General features: G+C 50.4%; 1 protein-coding gene across 3 annotated transcripts in view; it reads right to left on the reverse strand.

Moving 5' to 3' along the window:
• Positions 1-20,682, reverse strand: part of FRMPD3 (FERM and PDZ domain containing 3) — a 139,490-nt gene extending 118,808 nt beyond the window's left edge. For 2 of the 3 annotated variants that reach the window (XM_067722487.1, XM_067722482.1), the window contains exon 1: positions 20,495-20,682. The gene's annotated coding sequence lies outside the window, so the exon portion shown is untranslated. The remainder of the gene's footprint in view (positions 1-20,494) is intronic. The other variant, XM_067722484.1, reaches the window with a different exon arrangement.
• Between the last annotated feature and the right edge of the window lie 376 nt (positions 20,683-21,058).

Here is a 21,058-nt window from a genome sequence, read left to right on the forward strand (position 1 = left end):
GTACCTCCTCATACCAGTTTCCTCCTTGGATAATAGTAGCTAAAGTCTAAGTACTTCATATATTGTGCAACACAGGGAATATAGCCAATGTTTTATAATAACTATAAATGGAGTATGACCTTTAAAAATTGCGATTCACTATATTATATACCTGTAACTTATGTCATACATCAACTATAATTCAATCTTTTAAAAAGTCTAAGCACTTCATAATGATTAACTCATTTAATCCTCACAATAACCCCATTCTACAGAGGAGGAAACTGAGACACAGAGGAGTTAAGTAACTTGTCCAAGTTCAGAGTCAGTAAGTGGCAGAGCAGGGATTTGTACCCAGGGTCATAACCGTTTTCCTCTAGGGGAGCCCACGTGTACAGGGCAAAAGGATGGATTACGGTTATTCCAAGTTGTCAGGACCTTTCCTTTATCTCCTTCTGTCTTCCTTTCATTTCATGCTCAAAAACTAACAGCAGTTTCCCACTGCCTACTGGATCAAGTCCAAAGTCCTCTTCACAATCTTTACCATAATTTGGCCCCAGCCCATGTATCTTTTTCTATTCTCCACCATACTTCTAGCTACAATAATCCCGATTTTCCCCCCACCCATAAGCTATCTTCCTGATTTTGTCCTACCTGAAAAGCCTCAAAGTTTCTAGCTCGAAATGACTAGGTGTGACATAGAAAAGGTTTTAGAGTCAGATCATGTGGAAGAATCCTGCAGACCCTTCCTCTTACAGTGGTCATCTCAGATTCCAAGGAGAAGATTAGGAATGCTCTACCTGAATGGAAAAGCAGCTCTCAGTGGTCAAAGCTCTGAGCCATGCACTTCAGCCAGCCAAACCCCACCTCCTCCTGAAAGTCTTCCCCACTTCCTTCTGCCCATACGAAGTCTCTGTCTGAGGCACAGCATGGACTGTCCTCGAGCCATTCAATTCTGAGCTCAAACGTCACCTCTGCAGAAACACCTTTCCTGACTGTTACTCTCCATCTCCGCCCATTGTTTCTTTCCTTCCTGGCAGTTATCGATACAAGTAGTTAATATTTATTTGCTGGCTTTCAAAACATATGTTCCCATTGAACTGTATGCTCCACGAGCAACGAGATTTTGTCTTTCCTGTTCACCACTGTGTTCCCCGTGCCTATAACATGGTGGGACACGTTAAGAGATACTCACTGAATATTTGTTGGTTGAATGAAAAAGATGTTTCACCTGGAAGTTCCTTGTTTGAAGTAGTTGAGAACAAGTGTCCAAAGGGCAAAGCCCATGTCATAGTCTTCAGTTTTCCATGGCATGTAGCATAACACAGGATATAAGTAAATCCTGAGACCATACTTGTAGAGTAAAACTGTTGGGATGTCTTACCCCAGGACTCAGTTTTTTCAACCCATTTAACTGTACTACTACTCCTAGGTACCGGGCTGCCGGGGATGGGGAGTTGCAGAGTGGGCATGGGTTTTTCTACTTCACCATGTTCTAGTCTCGAACCTTCCAAAGGGGTGAGCGGGGTGGGGTGGGAGTCCAAGGCAGGAGTGGGGAGTTTGGCAGGTTTTCTGCAGGTCCTGGGTAGTGGAGAGAGTCTTTGCAGGGGAGAAGGTACAGCAAAATCAAAAGGAAAGATGGAAGGAGCTACCCGGACAGGCAAAAGCTGAAGCCCACATATGTCGGAGAAAAGGAAATCTTGGTCCTGGATCACGAGGGGGCACTTGTGATATCCAAACTGCAGGGTGGTCAGGACATTTTGAGGCTTCAAAGCAAACTCTGGGGGTCTCTGTGTGAGTAGGAATGTGGACTATTACTGCAGGCCTCAGTGACCTGGCATGAGAGAGGGAGGGAGGGAGGGAGAAAGAGAGAGAGAGAGAGAGAGAGATAAGAGAAGGAAAGCCTGGGGTCTTCCTGTCTAAAAATAGAAAGAATCTAGTGAGAGGGAAAAGCCCATTTCCTAACCTTGATGCAGTTAGGCAGCGAAATAAACTGCCTAGCGAGGAGGTTCAGTCACTGGCATTAGAGGCATTGAAACTAGGCAAGATCAGATCCTAGGGGGGTTCTCAGTACCAGCAAGCCCTTCCAGGCTGAGGGCAGTGGGGGAGGGCATGGGGGTTCAAATGGATCCACTGAGAGGCCTTCTGCACGGTCGGTCCCCAGGGGCCCAGTCCCCAGGGGCGGCTGCACGTGCGTGCGTGCGCTCACACACAACTCACACTCCTGCACCCTGCGTGGAGGGAAATGACCCTGCTCCATCTTGTCTGTTTCACTGAGGGTGAAAGGGGCTATCGCACTACGGAGATTTCATCCCTTCTCCCTACTGACAAGTCACTTCTGTGACCCTGACACCCCTGTAAAGGTCCAGGTGTCCCGTAGGCCTCCTCAGTCAGGAAAGGTCCAACAACCTTGCAGATTTACCTTCACACACACAGGCATGTACATGTGTACTTTCTCTAAATACATCCTCTCCGTCTCTCTGTCTGTCTCTCTCTCACCGGAGCTACTTTCAACAGCTATCAGCTGGACTCCTTCACCCTTGTGTCTCTCTGGTTCCCAGAGGGCACCCCCTGCCTTTCTCATCCTCAACGCTTCCTAGATTCTCTTGGCAAAAGACAGGAGTTTTCCCTGCCTCCCGGGGTATCCTTGTTACCTCCCCAAGGCCCAGCGATGGCTATAGAAGTGCCCGTTCCTGCTCTGAGAACGCAGGGAAGATACAGACTCGCCCGGGGTCCTGCAGAAGAGGCCATGTTCTTCTTCTTGCCTTCCCCCCACGCCATCCTCTCGTTCCTTCCCTTGGCAACAGAGAACTCAAAAGCCTCCCCTCAGTCCCACTGAAGGGAAAAGGAAAGAACAAGACCCAAATGAAATGGATCAACTAGTAGACTGAGAAATTGAAACTACTCCAGAGGCCCAGGGAGGGAACGGAGAGCAGCGGGCAGGGAATGAAAGTGGAAAGGCCCCAGCTGAGAAGCCAATGACCACAAATGGCCCTGCAGGGGACTGGCCCGGCCAAAGCTGCTCTCCTCTGCTCAGCTGGCTCAGAGCCGAGAGCATCTACCAGGGCAGCCTCGTGGTAAAACTGGGAGGTAGGGGGAGCTAGTCTCCAGCATCCCCTGGCTTGTTTTTCTCCCCATTTTGAGGCTTTCTCCCAGACTCCCAGTGCTCTCTCCCTGTCCCTCCCCACCACAAAATTCTCCCAGCCCTGTCCCATTTCTGCAGAACCTTGGGTGCAGCGAGTCATTTGTGCACCCGGGTGTGAATTGTTGGGTCATGGCTGAAAGCTGAATCCTCCAAAGCTATTGTGCGGATGTTCACAGACTGTATTTGAGAAGGAAAAGAGAAGGCCGGTGGTGGTCTGTGGTCAAATATATACTGAAAACCTTAAACAAGGATAGCAGGTTTCTCTACTGTGGGACTTCTCAGAGCCTTTAATATGGTAATGTGCGTTGTGAAGATCTAAGAAGGGGATTTAGCATTTCTCAAACTTATTTGGCCACGGAATCTTTTTTTTTCTTTTTTGTAGAGCAGCTTACAAGGGTAGTGTAGGAACCTCAAGTAGCTCCTGTTGAAAGAGCTGAGAGGCTTTCAGCATGGTGAGCTGAGGGGTGGGTAGCAAGCAGCTCTTTTGAAAAAGGTGACAGTCCTGTTGAGAGTCGGCTACCTGAGAACAAGATGTTCTCTCTGACAGCTCTCCAAAGGTGAGAACTATGTGATATCAAGCTGTTCATAAAATCACTGTGTCTACTGTGTGCTGGTTAGAGGACCCCAGGAGGACTGTTCAGTTCTGGACAAGACCCCTAAGAAGCATCCTCAGAAACCGGAGTGTTATCAAAGAATGGTAACTAAGATGCTATAAGGCCTCTTCTAGGTCCTGGACCAGTGTTGAATGCTATGAACACAGGGTGGAAGACATGCAGGCACACTTAGCCAAGGTTTTATATCACAATTCCAGGAGGTCCATGGACCTCCAGGTTAAGAAGCTCAGCTGTACAACCATACCACAAAAGGAACCACTGAGCTGGAAGCAACCTAAATGTCCATCAACAGAGGAATGTATAAAGAAGATGTGGTACATATATACTGTAAGGAACGGCACCAAGAAACAGGGGAGAGTTTAAACAAGCTTTATTTGGGAATGCTCCCGGGCGAGGTTCACTGGTCCGAGAGAAAGGGGCCGGAGAAGTCGCGCCCGGGCGAGGGTTTGGGCAGAATTTATAGGGGAAGAAGGGAAAGGGGTGTGGTGAATCCGGGAGGGCGCAGGGTATTCCTTATTTGGTGGTCTTTTCGGGTATCGTGGCAATATCTGGTGCCAGTCACATCAGTCTTGGGACCGTTAGTCCCACCCCTCGAAAGGCGGGAAGGCTGGGCCGGGTGGAAAGTCCCCAGGTCAGTTCCTGGAACTGGGTGGTCCGGAAAGTCTCCAGGTCAGTTTCTGGAACTGGGTGGTCCGGAAAGTTTCAGTCTGATGCAACCTGTGAGTCTGATTGCGTTCCCCTGCCTCGGGCCAGTTGGCCTTACATCTACAATGGAATATTACTCAGCCATAAAAAGGAACGAAATTGTGCCATCTGCAGAGAGATGGATGGACCTACAGACTGTCATACAGAGTGAAGTAAGTCAGAAAGAGAAAAACAAATATCGTATAATATCGCTTGTATGTGGAATCTAGAAAAATGATACATACGAACTTTTTTGCAAAGCAGAAATAGAGACACAGCCGTAGAGAACAAACATATGGATACCAAGGGGGGGGGTGGGATGAATTCGGAGATTGGGATTGACATATATACACTACTATGTATAAAATAGATAACTAATGAGAACCTACTGATTAGCACAGGGAACTCTACTTGATGCTCTGTGGTGACCGAAATGGGAAGGAAATCCAAAAGAGGGGATACGTGTATACGTATAGTGGATTCACTCTGCTGTACAGCAGAAACTAACACAACGTTGTAAAGCAACTATACTCCGATAAAAGTTAATTAAAATTTAAAAGTAAATAAAGTAAAAAAAAATCATTGAGCAAACTGGGTAGATTTGAAACCAACTCCCCCTAAAACCCAGCTCCCCTGAGAGTTTATGATTATCCTCTCTATCCAGAACGTTATTCCCTTTCTTGTCCCGCCCCTATTCCCCTCAGAATTGCGGAGTATCAAAGAAAAAGGGGGACTGAAACTGAGCAGGACCCTGTGGGGCCCTACCGGGTACAAAAGTCCCTCTGTGTCCCTGTTTCTTGTTGTAGGAAAAGGTCTCCTAGGCCTTCCCTGAGTTCCAAAGAGCAGGCAGAAGCGGTTACTAATTAGGGAAGTGAGGGAATGCAGAAACAAAGCGAAAACATTTAAGCCATAAAAGTAATGATAATAGTTCAGCCATAAAACAGAATCCTAGTTCCTCCTCAAGAAATATACGTAACAACCTGATGCATGTCTTTGAGCTGTTCAGCAGAAATTAAGACACCCCCTCTCCCCCACCCCCCTCCAGGATGGTGACTACATGCTGACCACAAGACTGCTTGGAACCAGAAGGCTGATGATTAAAATTCCTGAACCACCACCCTGTTACCTCACTACCAACCAGTCAGAAGAAAGCCATGCACCCTGCAGCCCTCACCCCAAATGTTGCCTTTAAAAACACTTCCCTGAAAGCCATCCAGGAGCTGGCATCTCTTGAGCATGAGCTGCCCATTCTTGCTTGGTGCCTGCATATAAACACTGTACCTTCCTTCACCACAAACCAGTATCAGTAGATTGGCTTTACTGTGCACAGGGAATGGACCCAAGTTCGGTTCAGTGACAGATTTAGTCAGGAAAGTCAAAGAAAATAGAAGTCAAAAGACAGACGGACTTGAAGAAACCTAATAGCTATATTCAGATACTTTAAAGGCACTGCCAGGAGGAAGAGGAAGGAAAGAAGTTACTGAAAGATTTTCAGATCAATATAAAAAAAAATGTTCTAATTAGACTTTTTCAACAATCAAATGGGCTACCTTAGGAGGCAGTGGATGGCCTGCTGATGAAAGTGAAAACGTGAAAGGGAGACTGAACTAGATGATCTTCTAGGACTGTCTTCCCAACCTCACATTTCCTTCTATCCATGTGTTTCTGTCTGTCACTGAGAACTTTCTTAGTTGATTGCAGACCAGAGTCACAGTCCTGCTGACAAACCAACCCCAAAAGGCAAGAGCAGGTGGGAGGTGGCCCAAGCTCTGAACTGCCTGTCCCCCTCAATCCTCTACTCCCACCTGAAGTCCTGTATCTTACTAGCCCCCTGACTAGGGCTCTCACAGGTTGCTCGTGCCAGCTAGTTGATCTGATAAACTAATCTGCACTAATGGGATCATGAATGCTAATGAATTAATGTGTTACCTTCCCAAGTGGCATATTTGCATTTTAACAGAGGTTTTTAGGAGATAATGCCTTAACTCAAAGGAGTGATTAATGTTGAAATTTCGCCTGTTTGGCAGTCTAGTAAAGGAGATATTTTTGGAAAGGGAACCTTTTTCTACCCTTCACATCACACCATCTGCTAGAAGAGCAAAAAGTATGTCCCTGCCCTTGAGGGGTTTACAGTTTATAAAGTTGGGGGATTACAATGGCTGACATTTATTCCACCTCCACCAAAGTGTCAGGCCCTGTGCTAAGTGCTATATAAATACTATCTTTGAATCCTCACAACAACAGCCCTCTCTGATGTAAGTACAGCTCTTGCAGAGAAAGGGGCTGGGCCTCGGAAAGGTTAAGTAACTTAGTACCATTATTTCATTGACTCTATAGAAATTAGAGGCAACATTTTCTTAGGTTTCCCTGAGGAAGAAAAGATGCTGCCGGCTAGCCTACAATGCACCATGGATTCCAAGAAGCACTTCAATTTCAAAAAGGTTAAAATTGTGTTTTCGAAACCATGGAATACAGTAACTGGTAAGGCTGGCTCCTGAGTAGCTACTCTGCCTAATGCTTTTCACAGAATGCATATGGGAACTAGCTGGGCAACACCTTGATATAATAATATAATAGCAAGCACATAATATTTTAATACAAAATGATTATACAAAGACTGAGAAGGTTGCACACTGAGTCTCAGGTCAGTGGCAGTATGTGTCGATGGGGTCATGAACCTCAGTGGTGGAGAGAAGCAGGGACAGGATTCAAGGTAGAGGGACTATGTTACGCAGGGCTTGGGACTGAGGTGGGGGGATGCTGGTAGCAAATAACCTACTGTCAGACATCCTTCCACTAGGGAAGTAGGGTTTTGAGGGTATGGCACACTGGCTGGCTTGGCTCAAGTGAAGGGGTTAATTTGGGAAACCATGAGAGATACCTTAGCAAGATGGGGTGGGGAAGGAAAGTGAACGGGCAGATGGTTTTCCAAGGCCAGGATGAGACGTTTCAATTTGATATGGTGGACAAAGTAAGCTACTGATTCTTGCAATTTAATGCCAGCATGTTAGGAAAAGCTCATTCTGGCCACCGGGATGAACTAAAGCTCTCACCTCAAAGCCAGGGGCTTCCTGAAGGGGGAAAAAACCCAGCACCGAGCAAGGGGGTTGTGTCATCAGAGGCAGCAGAGTTCCGGGGCACCAGGAACGCTGACCTCTCAGCGCTCTCTCTGGATGTGCAGTGCCCTCTCTCCGGCTGCATTCCTCCCCTGGAAGAGGAAGTAGCAGCACCACCTAGGTGTGTGCCGCTCTTCCCTCCGCAACGGGCAGAGAGGTACAGACTGGATGATGTACGGCTCATCTCCCCTCCACCCACTAACTAGGGTTTGTTGAGCCCCTACGATGTGTCCGTGTGTCCAGCACCACCCGGCGTGGTACATGGATCAAAGAGGCCCCTGAAGGGACTTCTCTGGTGGTCCAGTGGTTAAGACTCCATGCTCCCAATGCAGGGGGCCCAGGTTCTGTCGTAAAGAGCTGACTCCCTAGCTGTCCGGATTCCAAAATGGAAGACGGGGAACTGTGGGTGACAATTGCTTTTCCTATATTTTTCTGTATTCTCAAAGTTTTCTCCTCTGTATAGGTATTACTTTTTATAATCAGGGAAATTTTATAATTAAAAAAAGTAGGGCAACCAATGAGGGTGAGAATAATCAGGAAAGGCTTCACAGCAGAGGTTGGACTTGAGCGTCTTAGAGGATGCAATGGAAGGATTTCCAGAGTGGAGAAAAAGGGGGGCCCTGCAGGTGGGGGAACAGCAGGAAGATGAGTACACAGAGAGGAGTAAGCTGTGAGTGGGGGTACAGCAGGGCACAGAGAGTAAGGAGACTCGTGGAGCTTCGGGGTCTGGAAGAAATGGGTCACAGGGAATATATATTTATACGGTGAAGCTCAGCTCTTGTGGAAGGCAGGCCTTGGATACCAGGGAGAGGAGTTTCTATTTGACATCGTAAGCAAAAGGGAGCTATTATAGGCTCTTGAGCAGGGAAGTGACATGATGAAAGATGTTTTAAGGAGATTCCTTTGGCAGCAGTGTTGAAGGATCACTTGGCGGGAAGGTGGGTAGGCGTAGCAGGCAGAGGGACCAGTCAGGAGGCTGCTGCAGTAATCTGGGCACGAGGTAACAAGAGCCTGGGCTACGATGGCGGCGGTGGCAATGGTCAAGAAGGCATGCATTCACGAGGCACTTGTGAGAGATCAACTGCCAAGACACGGTGGTGACTGATAGGAGTGGGGAGGGGGGGACTGATTCCAAGTCTCAGCCCATGGGCTATTGAAAGAGTGATGGTGTCACTAACAGAGGCGGAGATCCAGGGAAGGGCTCGGGGCTGGAGATCAGCGTGGAGGGAAAGGTTGGAGAGGAGATCCTGAGTTTCGCTTTGGCTATGATGAATCTAAAGTGATGGTAAACTCCTAAGAGAAAATGTCCTTAAAGGTAATCGTGAAATGGAACTGGAGCTTAGGTTAAAGGCCAGGCTTTATCATTTCCTGCAATCACCCAGAATTCCAAAGCAGGACAAGCTGTATTTAGACTGACTGTAGAAACCACTTGAGACAGAAGGGGGGAAGAAAAAGGAAAAAGACCCAACAGCCAATTCTGATTTGGACTTTGCAGGTGACAGACACTAAACTGTGTGGCAACAGCAGGCTGGTGGGTCTGTTTAAACACCCCCACCTTCTCTCTGTCAGTGAGTGATTTCCCTGCGTATTCGAAAGATTACAGCTTGACTCCAGGTGACAAGATGAATATGGAACACAGTCGCTTTATTAATCATATCTGCATTCTCTGTGATTTCACCGAGAGTGGCAACAGAGCCAATGCGACACACAGCGCCCTCGCCAGCCCTTTGAGTGGGCTGGTTTTCAAAGTCCCAGCCCACAAACGCAAGATCCAGACTTTGGCTGTCTGGATACAGAATCGGAGGCAAGTCTCATTAAAAAAATAATCTGGGGGACTTTCCTGGCGGTCCAGTGGTTAAGACTCCGAGCTTCCACTGCAGGGGGCACAGTTTCAATCCCTGGTTGGGGAACTAGGATCCCACATGCCGCGTGGCGTGGCCAAAAAGGAAAAAATAATAATAATCTGAGTACCTCAGTTTCCCCCTGTGTCAACTGGAAATTCATCTGTAACTGACTTGCTTGGGTCTGGGTTAGAAGGGGGAAGATAAAGAGAATGACTACCAAAGGGGAAATGGATAGATGAAAGACAAAACTTGGGAGAGAAGCAGAGTGCAAATTGCAGCAGGATTTCCAAAATGAGAGGTCTTGACACTTCCCTGGTTGCCTCCTAAGCCAGTTGGCACCACCGTGCCCTCTTCTTTTCCGCTTTCAATGGGCTTTTCCACGTGAAGGGTCATAAATGGGACAATCACCCTCCTCGGTGACTTGCACTCCCTCCTCCCAATCGCGCACTTCCACGAGCATCTTCCACTCGGGACACCTGCCCACTTCTCAGCACCCTCCTTCCAACCATCACCCCTACCTCAAACCAGCAACCAGAAGACTGATCAGAAATCAGAACACAAACCTCCAGCAGGGAAATGCTGGAGACCGCTGGTCGACAGACTACGCATCGTGTGTGTGTGCACGTGCGTGCGCGTGTTCATCCACCAGTCTAGCCATCTGTTCCTCTGTTTTCCCAGTGGGTTTGGATCAGGGCAAACAGAGAGGCCTGTTTGGGTGGTCCTGCCCCCAGAGGTGAGTTCCCTTGGCGGTTAGGAGCCCACAGCCTGGGCAGACTTACTCTCCACTCATTCACCTTTAGAAGACATCACTCCCTCCCACAAGAAGAACCGGTAAGAGGAAGGGGGCTAAAGTCCCACAAATATCCCTTTATCGCAGTTCTCTATTCCCCTCCTACCCAGGGATGGGGGACTTGGTCGAGACACCTGCCCAGGGATGAAATTCAGTGGGCTGGGCAGGCAGGGGAGAGCTGGTGAGGGAAGCAAATGAGCAGGCAGGGACCTCTACCATCACCCTCCCACCCACCTGTGGGCTCCTCGCTCATTTCTCTCATACCAGCTGGAACAACAGGGCTCCAGCTGGCACTAAAGTGCTGTGGTAGCTCTTGCCATGCCGCGGCACAGGTGTAACCTCCACTGGGATGATCCCAAGCGCGCAGAGGCATTTTCAACCTGATTCTACCAGGGCAGTTGAAAGGTGTCTCCTCTGTCACAGGTCTTGGGAGCTTGAAACAGACAGCCCCTGCCCCCAACTTCCCTGTTCCCAGCACTCCAGCTCAGCTGTCCTCTCAGCCAGATTCTGTGGCCAGACTCCCCACTGCTCACTCCTTCAGGTCGGGGCATGGAAGGCCCGGGTGCAAATCTTCTTTACTCGGGATAGTTCAATTAACCCATTGTTGTCTTAGCTCCAGTGACATTCTGCCACCGAAGGCCCTGAGGCCTGGGGGCAAAAAGAATGTGTAAGTATTGAGGTTAAGAGGAGGGTGTGGATGAGACAAAAACAAGTCAGGAGAATCTACTTAGTGGTGTACCAGCCACGCCAATGCCTTCCATGCCTTTTGGATCTGACCCTCCTCTCTCTGCCCACTGCCACCACCCTAATTATTGTACCTCTCACCTGGATTGCTGTAGTAATTTACAAGCTGGTAGCAATCCCTCCTTATTCCAATCAAGTCTGCTTCCTATGGCAGGGCTACCCATCCTAGAACACTTCAGTTAATCGGCCAATAGCCCTCCAGGGCCTCCTCAAGTCCAAACTCCTTCCGCTGACATCAAAGATCCCCTAAATCCAGGTACCCCTTCCCCAGTAAGTCATTTTTCCCCACCGCACCTCCACACCCACCCTCTCCTCTAGTCAGATCTCTTCACTCTTCCCTGATCACACCATGACAGAGCTCTCCACCTCCCCGCCTTTCCCCTAACTGAAACAGGAGGGAAGGGGGCAGGGCACAACCTTTAAAAGAATGACATAGCCCGAGGACATGACATAAACTGATTAGAACCAACTAGGTCCAAGATGGTCCATGAGTCGACTTCCACTAGACCTTGAGCCTCAGTATATGCTCATTGTAACACGTCATCAAGCTAAATGACACACCCGCAGGTGCCATGGCAGTTCCAAGGCTGACCATAAAGGTGGACAAGTGGGCCGTGGCCCAATTCCTGGAAATCCCCACCCCTTTCCCCAAAATAGCTGGAATACTCCTCCCATTCATTAGCCTATGGAATTACACACCCCTATAAAAACTGACAACCCCATACCCTGGTGCCTTTCTCACCTTCTGAGATGGCCCACACTCTGTCTGTGGAGTGTGTTTCTCTCTAAATAAATCCACTTCTTACCTATCACTTTGTCTCTCACCGAGTTCTTTCTGCGATGAAACATCAAGAACCTGAGCTTCATTAAGTCCTGAGACCAGGTGTGTGATCTCAGTTAAAAGACCGTGGGTCCAAGTCCCAATCTGAGGTGCACAGTTTCATAAGCATGCCTCCCCCTTGGAAGCCTACTCCTTTTCTAGCCAACAGTCTCAATCTCACACATTATTCACAACCGAACTCAAGTTCAAGCTCCTCTGAGAAGCCCTTCTCCCTCCAATCCAGCCCACACTGCTCACTTTCTCTGTGCCCTGAACCCCTGTGATGCTTACTGTCGAGAGCATGTAATGTGGTACATAATTATTTCCCAACTTGTATTATTCTTAGTTGCTTCATATGAATAAGTATGATTTTTCTGCTAAATTATGAATTTCTAAAGAGCAGACCCTTGGCTCTCTCCTTCTCACCAGAACACTGGCATTGGGCTAGACCCAGGAGCACTCCTTAACTCCAAAATGAAGAAGGAAGGATGAGATGAATGAAGGCCCTCTGAGGATCTTCTCCGTCGGTTGCCTCCACTTTCTCAAGACATTCCAGGCAGTTGAGGAGCTGAGGCTGCCCAGAGAGGCCTAGCCAGCCAATTGGCGATGCATCTCTAGTTTTCAGTCCACTCCTACCTCCCAAGGCTTTCAGAGCGATCAATAATGCTGCTTAAGTGATCAGTCTGAGACACAGTGGGCTGCAGGGGCCAGTGTTTGATTAACTCAAGAGAATAAATGTATGCTGGAAGAGATGGAGCAGAAAGGGAGGAGGAGAAGAGAAAGCAGGAAGAAAGATGAGCTGGGGGAAGGTGGAGGGAGAGGTTTTATGAATGAGGATCCAATAGCATGGAGCTGAGAGTAGTTCTCACCTGATCTGATTCAACAGCTGAAGCACATTCTTACTGAGGCAGCTAATGTGGGGACTTTCTCAGAGCCCAGTGAATCTCCCGGGGCTGCCGGGCAATCTTTGACCTTGGCAGGACCATTGCTGCCATGGCCCACTGAGGGCTTAAGAGGCTGCAGGCTCCCTATTGGATGGAAATTGGGTGTGGGATGGAGACTTCAGGGGACCCTAAGGAAGAACTTGGGTCTTGAGCTATGCTCACTGGCTGAGTCTACAGATATCCCAAGCCCTGGCATCCTTCGGTCCTCCACCCAAGACTGGTGACTGTGATATCCACGATGATATGCGACAGTTGGCTGATCTGCCTGGGTGATGTCAGCATTACCTTTTCTCTGTCCATTGGTGTACACACTACCCCTCCTCCAAGGCTCGAGGCCTGGAAATTTAATTATTTGGCAGTTAAGAAAAAATGAGGAGTTCCTTTCCGATCTTCTTTTACTGGAGGGCCCAAATTTCTAGCTATACCACTAATCAAAGTTTTCTGGGAAAGACAGTGTTATCAGGAAAAAACAGAGCAGACGGCTTATTACTGTGTGAAAGTTCCTCCTTTCATCTAACCATGATTCCTGCTGCTCTCATTAAAAACCTATCCTTCAGATATGATATGATGGTATTATTACTCTCCCCATCACACAGGCTCAAAACCTCTGAATCACCTTTGACTCTGTTTCCTTCCTCACCCCATTCATCCCATTGGTAGGTAAATCAGGTTTCTTCTACCTCCAAAATCCATCCATCCACCTCCTTCTTTCTATCCCCAGCCAGCTACTGTAACAGCCTCCTAGCTGGTCTTCACGTCTCCAGGATGGCCCCCTTTTAATCAATCTGCCAAAGGGAAAAAAAGGAGAAAAAAAGAGATAGCTTCCACTTACAAGACATGCAGGAGATAGTGGAACAAGCTAAATGACAACAAGGGGAAGCAAGCGGACCAGAATGTGGGATGGTGGACGGAACAACTAACGTGACTTCTCTAACAAGTCAGAGACAGGGGACTGTCGAAAGGGCCTTAGGAGACATAATGACAAAATGTAATGTGCAGAGCTTTTTTGGATCTCGATTCTAACAAGCCAACTGTAACACATGTCCTGAGACAGCTGATGACATTCACGTATGGACTGGGTCGCGGATAATAAAAAGGACTATTGTTACTGTTGTTAGATGTGTTAATGGGACTGTGGTTATATGGGAAAAGGTCCACTCTTCTCAAATATGCATAGAGAGGTATTAGCAGTGAAATGACATCATTGATGTTTAAACTCTATTTTAAAATACTTCAGCCAAGAAAAAAAAAAAAGATGAGTGAAGCAAATATGGCCAAGTTCTGGTAATTACTTAATGTGGATAACGAGTATATGGAGCTACTATACTATTTTCTCTATTTGGGGGGAGAAATGTTCATAATAAAGAACAAAAACAAGGGACTTCTCTGGCAGTCCAGTGGTTAGGACTCCATGCTTGCTTCCACTGCAGGGGGCGTGGGTTAGAGCCCTGGTGGGGGGGAACCAAGATCCCGCATGCCTTGAGGCCAAAAACAAAACAAAACAAAACAAAAACGGTAGTCATCCACTATATCCCAGACCCCCTTCCTAGCTTTATCTTCTACTCCTACCTCATTTCTCTATGACATCTACCCTATGTCCTTGCTCAAATGATTCCTGTCTGAACTTCATTTCTTCACTCACTCATTAATTCATTTGTTTACTCAATAAATATCTGGTAAGGACCTCTTGTATGCACTAGGCCCTGTAAATGCAAAGATGACTGAGGCGGAGGAAGACAAGAGGCCTCCTTCATCTTTATATCCTTTCTAGCAACTAGCACAGCACCTTGCACATAATAGGTGCTCAATAAACATTTATGGAGCTGATGTGCAGGGGGAGATGTGATAGAATCCCTATCTACTATTAACTAGTATTCAATCCAATCCAAGAAATGCTTATTGAACACCTACATTGTGTAAGGCATTGTGTGCTATGGAGATAAAAAAGAGATGAAAAACACCGGGCTTTTTCCTTTGTTGAACTTATAATGTAGACCAGACATACACATATAATAAGTTATATTTGCATGTGAGGGATATATGAATTAATGATTCAAGCAGTAATAGTGAAGTGTATCAGTGATGTACTTACCAAATGTATTTTACAGACAGTAAGTGCAGGAGTTCAGAGGAGGGAGAGAAAGGCCTCCAGTCTAGAATGATCAGAGAAGACTTCACAGAGGAGGTGAATTTGAATGAGAGTTGAAGGACGGGTATTGTGGTATTGGATAGAAGTAGAGCACAGGCAGAGAGGAGAGGGGCCCTGGTGAGTGGGATAGCATGAACAAGAGCACAGTTGCAATTAAAAAATGTACAAAAGACATGTTTAGGAGAGCCTGACGAAAGACACTTGGCTAGAGTAGAGGGTCCACGTAGGACTGTGTTTCTTAAGTAGACCAAGAACATCAGCATCACTTTGAAACTGAGCAGGACCCTGTGGGGCCCCCCAGGGTACAAAAGCCTTTCAGGCATCTGTCAGTTTCTTATTTGCAGAATAAAGGCTTCAGCCCCCTAGACCTCCCCGAGTTCAAAAGGGCAGATTCAAACAGTTGCTAATCAGGGAAGGGAGGCAATGAAGAAACAAGGGAGGAGCAGTCCAGAAACAATAGTGCAGCCTTGGAGCAGGAACGTGGCCCCTCCTCAAGGAATGTACATAACAATATCTTTGAGTTCTTCTGCAGGAACTAAGGCTCCCTGCCGGATGGTAACTTCAGGCTGAGCGCAAGATTCGTGGAGCACCACCCTGCTACCTCATCACCAATCAGAAGAAACCCATCAGAGGAAAGTCACACATCCTGCAGCCCTCACCCCTAATTTTGCCTATTAAGAACTTCTCCCCCCAAATCATTGGGGAGTTCGGGGGTTTTGAGCATGAGCCATGCGACTACCTTGCTTGGCCCTGCAATAAACCTTTCACTGTTCCAAACTCCAACGTTTCGGTGTTTTACTTGGCATCACTGTGCGTCGGGCACGTGAACAAACAACTTGGGGGAGTCCGTTCAAGTGCATATTCCTGGACTCAGGCTCTAGACCTACTGAAGCAGAAGCTCAGATGGTGGGACCCAGGAATCTGCATTTTAATAGTTCCCCCAAGCGATTTTGAGACACATTAAAATGTGAGAATCCATGATGTAGGCAAAGAGTAGGAAATAAGCTTCAAAGAATACACAGTGTTAGGCCCACTCAAGGAGAGCCTTGAATACCAGGCTCAGGAAGCTGAAATTTACCCTACAGGTATCACTCTCTCAAAGACATTGATCATACATGTCTTGAATAAAGGATATTTAGGAATATTAATCTGGCAGGTGTATTATGGACCGGAAAGGAAAGAGACTAGTACAGTGTAGACATGAGGTGGTGGCAGGGTCAGGGTGGACCAGGGTAGAATCAGAGATGGTTCTGTATGTAACAGAGAGGTCAGAGGAGCAAGGCATCTTTGGGAGACAATGAGATGAGTTTGTGAACGCTGAGTTTTGTGACATGATGGCAGACTATCCAAGGGGAAATGTTCAGCAAGAAGATGGAAATAGAGGACTGAAATAGCGGAGAGGGGTTAAGTTTGGGCGAGAGAAGTGGGAGCGGCCAGGAGAGGGGTGAGGGGGAAGCCATGACCCCCAGCTGCCAACAGAGGAAGCAGACACAGAGGAAGAGGACACTCAGATCTGAGGTCAGGAGAGTAACTAGCAAAACAGAGAAAAAAGGAGGAGTCACTGAGGTGGAAGGAGACCCAAACAGTACAACCAGGCAGACAGCATCTTCAAAAAGCTAGGGATGGCTATAGCAGTGTGGCTAATGCCGAGGTGAAGCTGAGGCTCAGAAAAGGTGACTAGCTAGGGATGCTCCCAGGGAAACCTGCTCATCTCTGTTCCTCAACGCAACACAACAGGTACACTGGCTCCTCCATGTAACAGGCAGCACCCCTGCCTCGCCTCCCCCTGCCCCCATGTCAGGCCCACACTGATTCCCAAGCTATTTCTTCTAACTGCCCAGGGGAGCAGGCGCTAGCGTGCCACTGGACTGTTAATGTTCCACCGTAAGGATGGTGCCCTCAGAAAAGGGGGCGCTGCCTGTTGTGGGTGGGAAACCACACTGGACCCCAAGATCCCTTCCCTCTCCTTACCAGCTCAGCTGAAGGGGGGCTGGAAAGGAGGGAAGGTGGTGCACTTCCCTCCCCTCCCCTCTCCTCCCCTCCCTAAGCCCCAGCCCTCAGATTTCACAGCAGGGCTGCAAGGTCCAGCCCACTTTCAGAGTCTTTCATTTTGGCTGCTGATAAGGCAAGAGAGTGTTTTCCTTTTTGAATTTATGGTAAGAAGGAAAACAGAAGTCTTTGAGAGAAGAGCCAGAACAGAGTTTTCTGCTTCGAATGCTAATAGCCTTAAGGCTGGACCAGGGCTGAAGCTATCTTGGGTGTGGCCTCCTCTCAGGGGCCTGTCAGAGCTAAGGGTCTTCGCCCACTATCGATGGGGACCCTCTCAGCCCCCCTAAAAGGGATCGCCAGGACCTCTGAAGGCATGAACCCCTACAGCCCCCAGAAGCTGAGCTTGTCAGCGTTGAGCCTCATTTCCCATAATTTGCTCCAGGTGTGTGTGTTTTTGTGTGTGTTATGTGCATGTGAGCGCAAGCGTGCTTGTGTGTGCGTGTCTGTTTGGAGGTACCGTGTGCAATTTGTGTGTGTGTGTGTGTGTGTGTGTTGTGACTTCATCTAGCCTAAAGGCTCCAAAAGAACAGGGATCCTTCTTCCATTGCATTGGTGCTGCCCTCTCAGGGTGCCTCGTCTGGTGCTGGGTGTGGAGCCCAGTCATTTCTGCAGAGTGTGTAGGGGGTGGGTACAGAGTGCTTCCACTGTCCTGCATCCACCTGTGCTTCCCTCCAAGGACCAAGGGGGGTACTGCTGCAGTGGGGCGGTGCCAGACCAATGCCTCTCCCCTGCCCCTGCCCCCCTGAACACCCCCCAACCCCGACCCCTTGTGCTCTCCTGCCTTGCCCAGCCTGCTGCTGTTATCAGCAATCCCAGGGCTTTCCTGTTGCACTTTTTCAATCTACCATGGCTCCCGAAGGACTGAGTTGGTGGCAAAATCCCCCGATCAGGCCACACAGCTCACTTCCCAAGACCCTGGGACTGCGCCGTTCACCAGAGAGTGAGGTCCTCAGACTCATTCAAAATGGGGCCTACAGCCTCCTAGGAGTCCCCAGCCCGCTCACCCAGGGAGGCAGAAGCTCCACTGCATTCTCAGAAGCCACAGCAACGACAGCATCACTAGCTGGTGTTTATGGGGGCACTGGCTGGCTCTGGGCAGCTAGCCCAGCCAGTCTGCAGGGCACCTCAGATATGGGAGATGCTAAGAGCCAGGAACCTGGGGCACCTACCCCCCTACTCTGGCCCGCCTCCTCTCTCTGGTGGTCATCAGCTCACACTTGTAAGGCAATTGTGGTGGTGACTGCCGGTGGGAGAGAGGAGAGGATCTCTCCACACGCAGCAAGGAGTGTTTCTCTCCTGCTCGGATCATATCCCTCCCTTCTCAGAATCCTGCAGTGGCTCCCAATTGCCTCTCACATCAATTTAAACCTTCTCTCTGTGGGCCTCCAAGTCCTCCATAATTACATCCCACCTTCCCACATCCCCACTCCCACACACACATCACGCATAACTCGGGGCCAGACAGAGACGGTTGATGCCATCCACCCACAGCGGCTCCTGCCTGGGTCCTGCCACAGGTGCCTGAAATCACCACCAACGGAGCCGCTCCTCAGCCTCCTTTGAAAATGCAAATGTTAACTGAAGGGGGAAGGCAATAAACCACCATCAGCTATTAACACCTTGGCCAGACAGGGATTCTGTCTTCAGATCTGACCGAGCTTCGAGCAAAGCCCCACCTAAGCGTCTAGGGGGGCGGGGGAGGGGACCCAGAGGCGCCTGGAGCAGCAGACGGGAGGGGTGCAGGGAAGGGGTTCTGACGTCGAAGCATCTCTGTCACGATTTTACCAAGGGCTACAGTCTGACTCGGCATCTCCACTTAAACCCGTCAAACCCACTAGTCCTCCCTCCCTCCCCCCAACCTGCTTCCCCCTCCACACATACATTATGTCTTATTTCACCTCAGGGGTGCCCTCATGCCAAGCTGCTGAGATTGAATTGCTTCTCTCACGTGAAAAAAAAAAAAAAAGCTACGAAATTGGGTAGAAGCTGGCATGTCTGCCCGGGCATGGCCAAGTCTTGCTGAGGTCTCCCGGGGGAGAGCTGAGAGCCTTTCGCTCAGTGGAAATAGCAAAGGCTTCCTGGGAAGCCTCTCTCAGCTCCCAGGAAGCTGAGGGCTGGGTTCCCCGTTTCTCCTGCAGTGAGCTTGATGGGCAGGGAAAGGGAAGGAGGGGCAAGGTCCCCCAGCCGAGGGCCCCAGTGGCTGAATCGCCACAGCACCCCAGGCCTTCAAGGCCAAAGTGTGTGCCTTTTACCCCAAGACTTCCAGTGGGGAAAACTCACTCGGGGCTCCTCTCTGAGTCAGCATAGACTCACCCACCCTCCACGACACGAAGGGCGCCCCCAAGGGAGCCTTGCTCTTATAGCAGTTTCTCCAATAGGCAAGAGTCCAGAGACAGCCCTGCCCTCTGCAAGAGCTGCAGGATGCTGAGACCACCCGGTGGACTCTAGGGCTCTGCAGCTGGGCTAAGATGCCAAGAGGAGGGGGCAGGTCTGGCAGAATCCAGCGTACACCGTGATCAAGGGCTCTTTGGTGGCAGCTACAAGACAAGGGTGGGGATGCCACTTGCTTCTAACGGAAGGTGTCAAGCATTTTTGTCCCTGCAGTGGTTTCAGTGTGTGTGTTTGGGTGTGCAAGAGAAGCCCAGGAGCTCGGGTGTGGATGGGCACGACTACAAGAGTTGGGAACGCTTTTAGCCAGAATGGAGTTCTTAAGGGCCCTGGTAGAGGGCTCTACAGCAGCTTGGGGTATGGGGGGCTGTGTGTTTGTGCCTTGGGGGGCAGCAGGTGCAGCTGTCATGTAGTTTCTCAGGGACACTCTGAGACAACACACTCACTCACATACACTCACTCCAAGCTCCAAAGCACCCGGCTGGGGGATAGAGAAGCGAGCGTGTGTGTGTGTGTGTGTGTATGTGTGTGTGTGTGTGTGCATGTGTTAGCAGTGCTGGGGAGGGGGTGCATGTAGCTGTTTGTGTTTGGGTGACTGCTTCCTGGCGGGAGGGGGGCAACTGTAGCTCTGTGTGTGTGTGTGTGTGTGTGTGTGTGTGTGTGTGTGTGTTTCACCTTTGGATGAGGGTGACTGTGTAAGCTGAGCGCCGGGTATACGGTGCGGCTGTGTGTGCGTGTGTGCGTCCGTGTCCGCGTGTGAACATGGCCCCGGGAACCACGCACATGCTTCAGACAGCTGTTTCTGGCAGCCCGGGGGCTCGGGCTTCTCGGGGCACCCCGGCTAAGGGGCCCCCTCCCAGCAGCCAGGCCCCGCGTCTCGCCGGCTCTCGCAACTGTGCCCACGGCCCCGGCGCGCACACAAAGGCTCCATAATGAACGCGCTGCGCTCCCCTGCGCTCGGCTCCTCAACCCGCACCCTCAGCGGCCGAGGCGAGCCCGCCACTCCGGCGACTCACCGGTCAGTGGGCACGCCACCGGCCGCTCCCCACGCCCGCCCAAACTCCGGGCGGCCCGACGCTCGAAGCCCCCCGCCCCGGCCCCGGCTGCCGGGGGCGCCCAAGCTCCCGGCCTCCCCGAGCCTGCCCAGGGCGGCACGCTCCCGCCGCGCCTCACCCCCAGCCGGGCTGAGACTGCGGGTGCGCCTCCCTTTAGGCAGCGCGCCTCTTACCTTCCTCCTCCGCCTCCTCTTCCTCCTCCTGCTCTTCGGCGGCGCGGCGGCGGCGGTGGCGCGGCGGCGGCGGCGGCGGCGGCGGCGGCAGCGGGACTAGGGCGCCCGTGTCCCCGAGCCCGGCACGGGCGTGCGGCTCAGTGGCGCCGGGCGGCGGGGCGGGCGAAGGTTGGCGGGGCGGCAGCAGCTGGCCCGGGACGCGGGGAGCTGGCGCGCAGGCGGCGGGCTGCGGGCAGGCTGGCAGCGGCGCGCGCGGGCTCCTCGGGCGGGCTCCATGGCTGCGCCGCGGGCGGCACCATCGCCGTGGCTCGCTCGTCTCTCGCTCGCTCCAGGAGTGCGGCAGGCTGCGAGGTGACGGATGGCGGCGAGGCGGCCGGACGGCCGAGGAGGGGAGGGGAGAGGGGGCGGGGGAGGGGAGGGGAGGGGGAGGAAAGGGGGGAGTACGGAATGAGGGGCCTCTCCGGCGCCTCCCGACCCTCAAGTGCGGGCGTCGATTTCCCCGAATGGGAACGCGGCTTAAAGGCACAGCTGCCGGCTCGGGTCACAACTAAAAATACGCACAAA

This window comes from Pseudorca crassidens, chromosome X (genome assembly GCF_039906515.1).
Source record: "Pseudorca crassidens isolate mPseCra1 chromosome X, mPseCra1.hap1, whole genome shotgun sequence".
Taxonomy (NCBI): Eukaryota; Metazoa; Chordata; class Mammalia; order Artiodactyla; family Delphinidae; genus Pseudorca; species Pseudorca crassidens.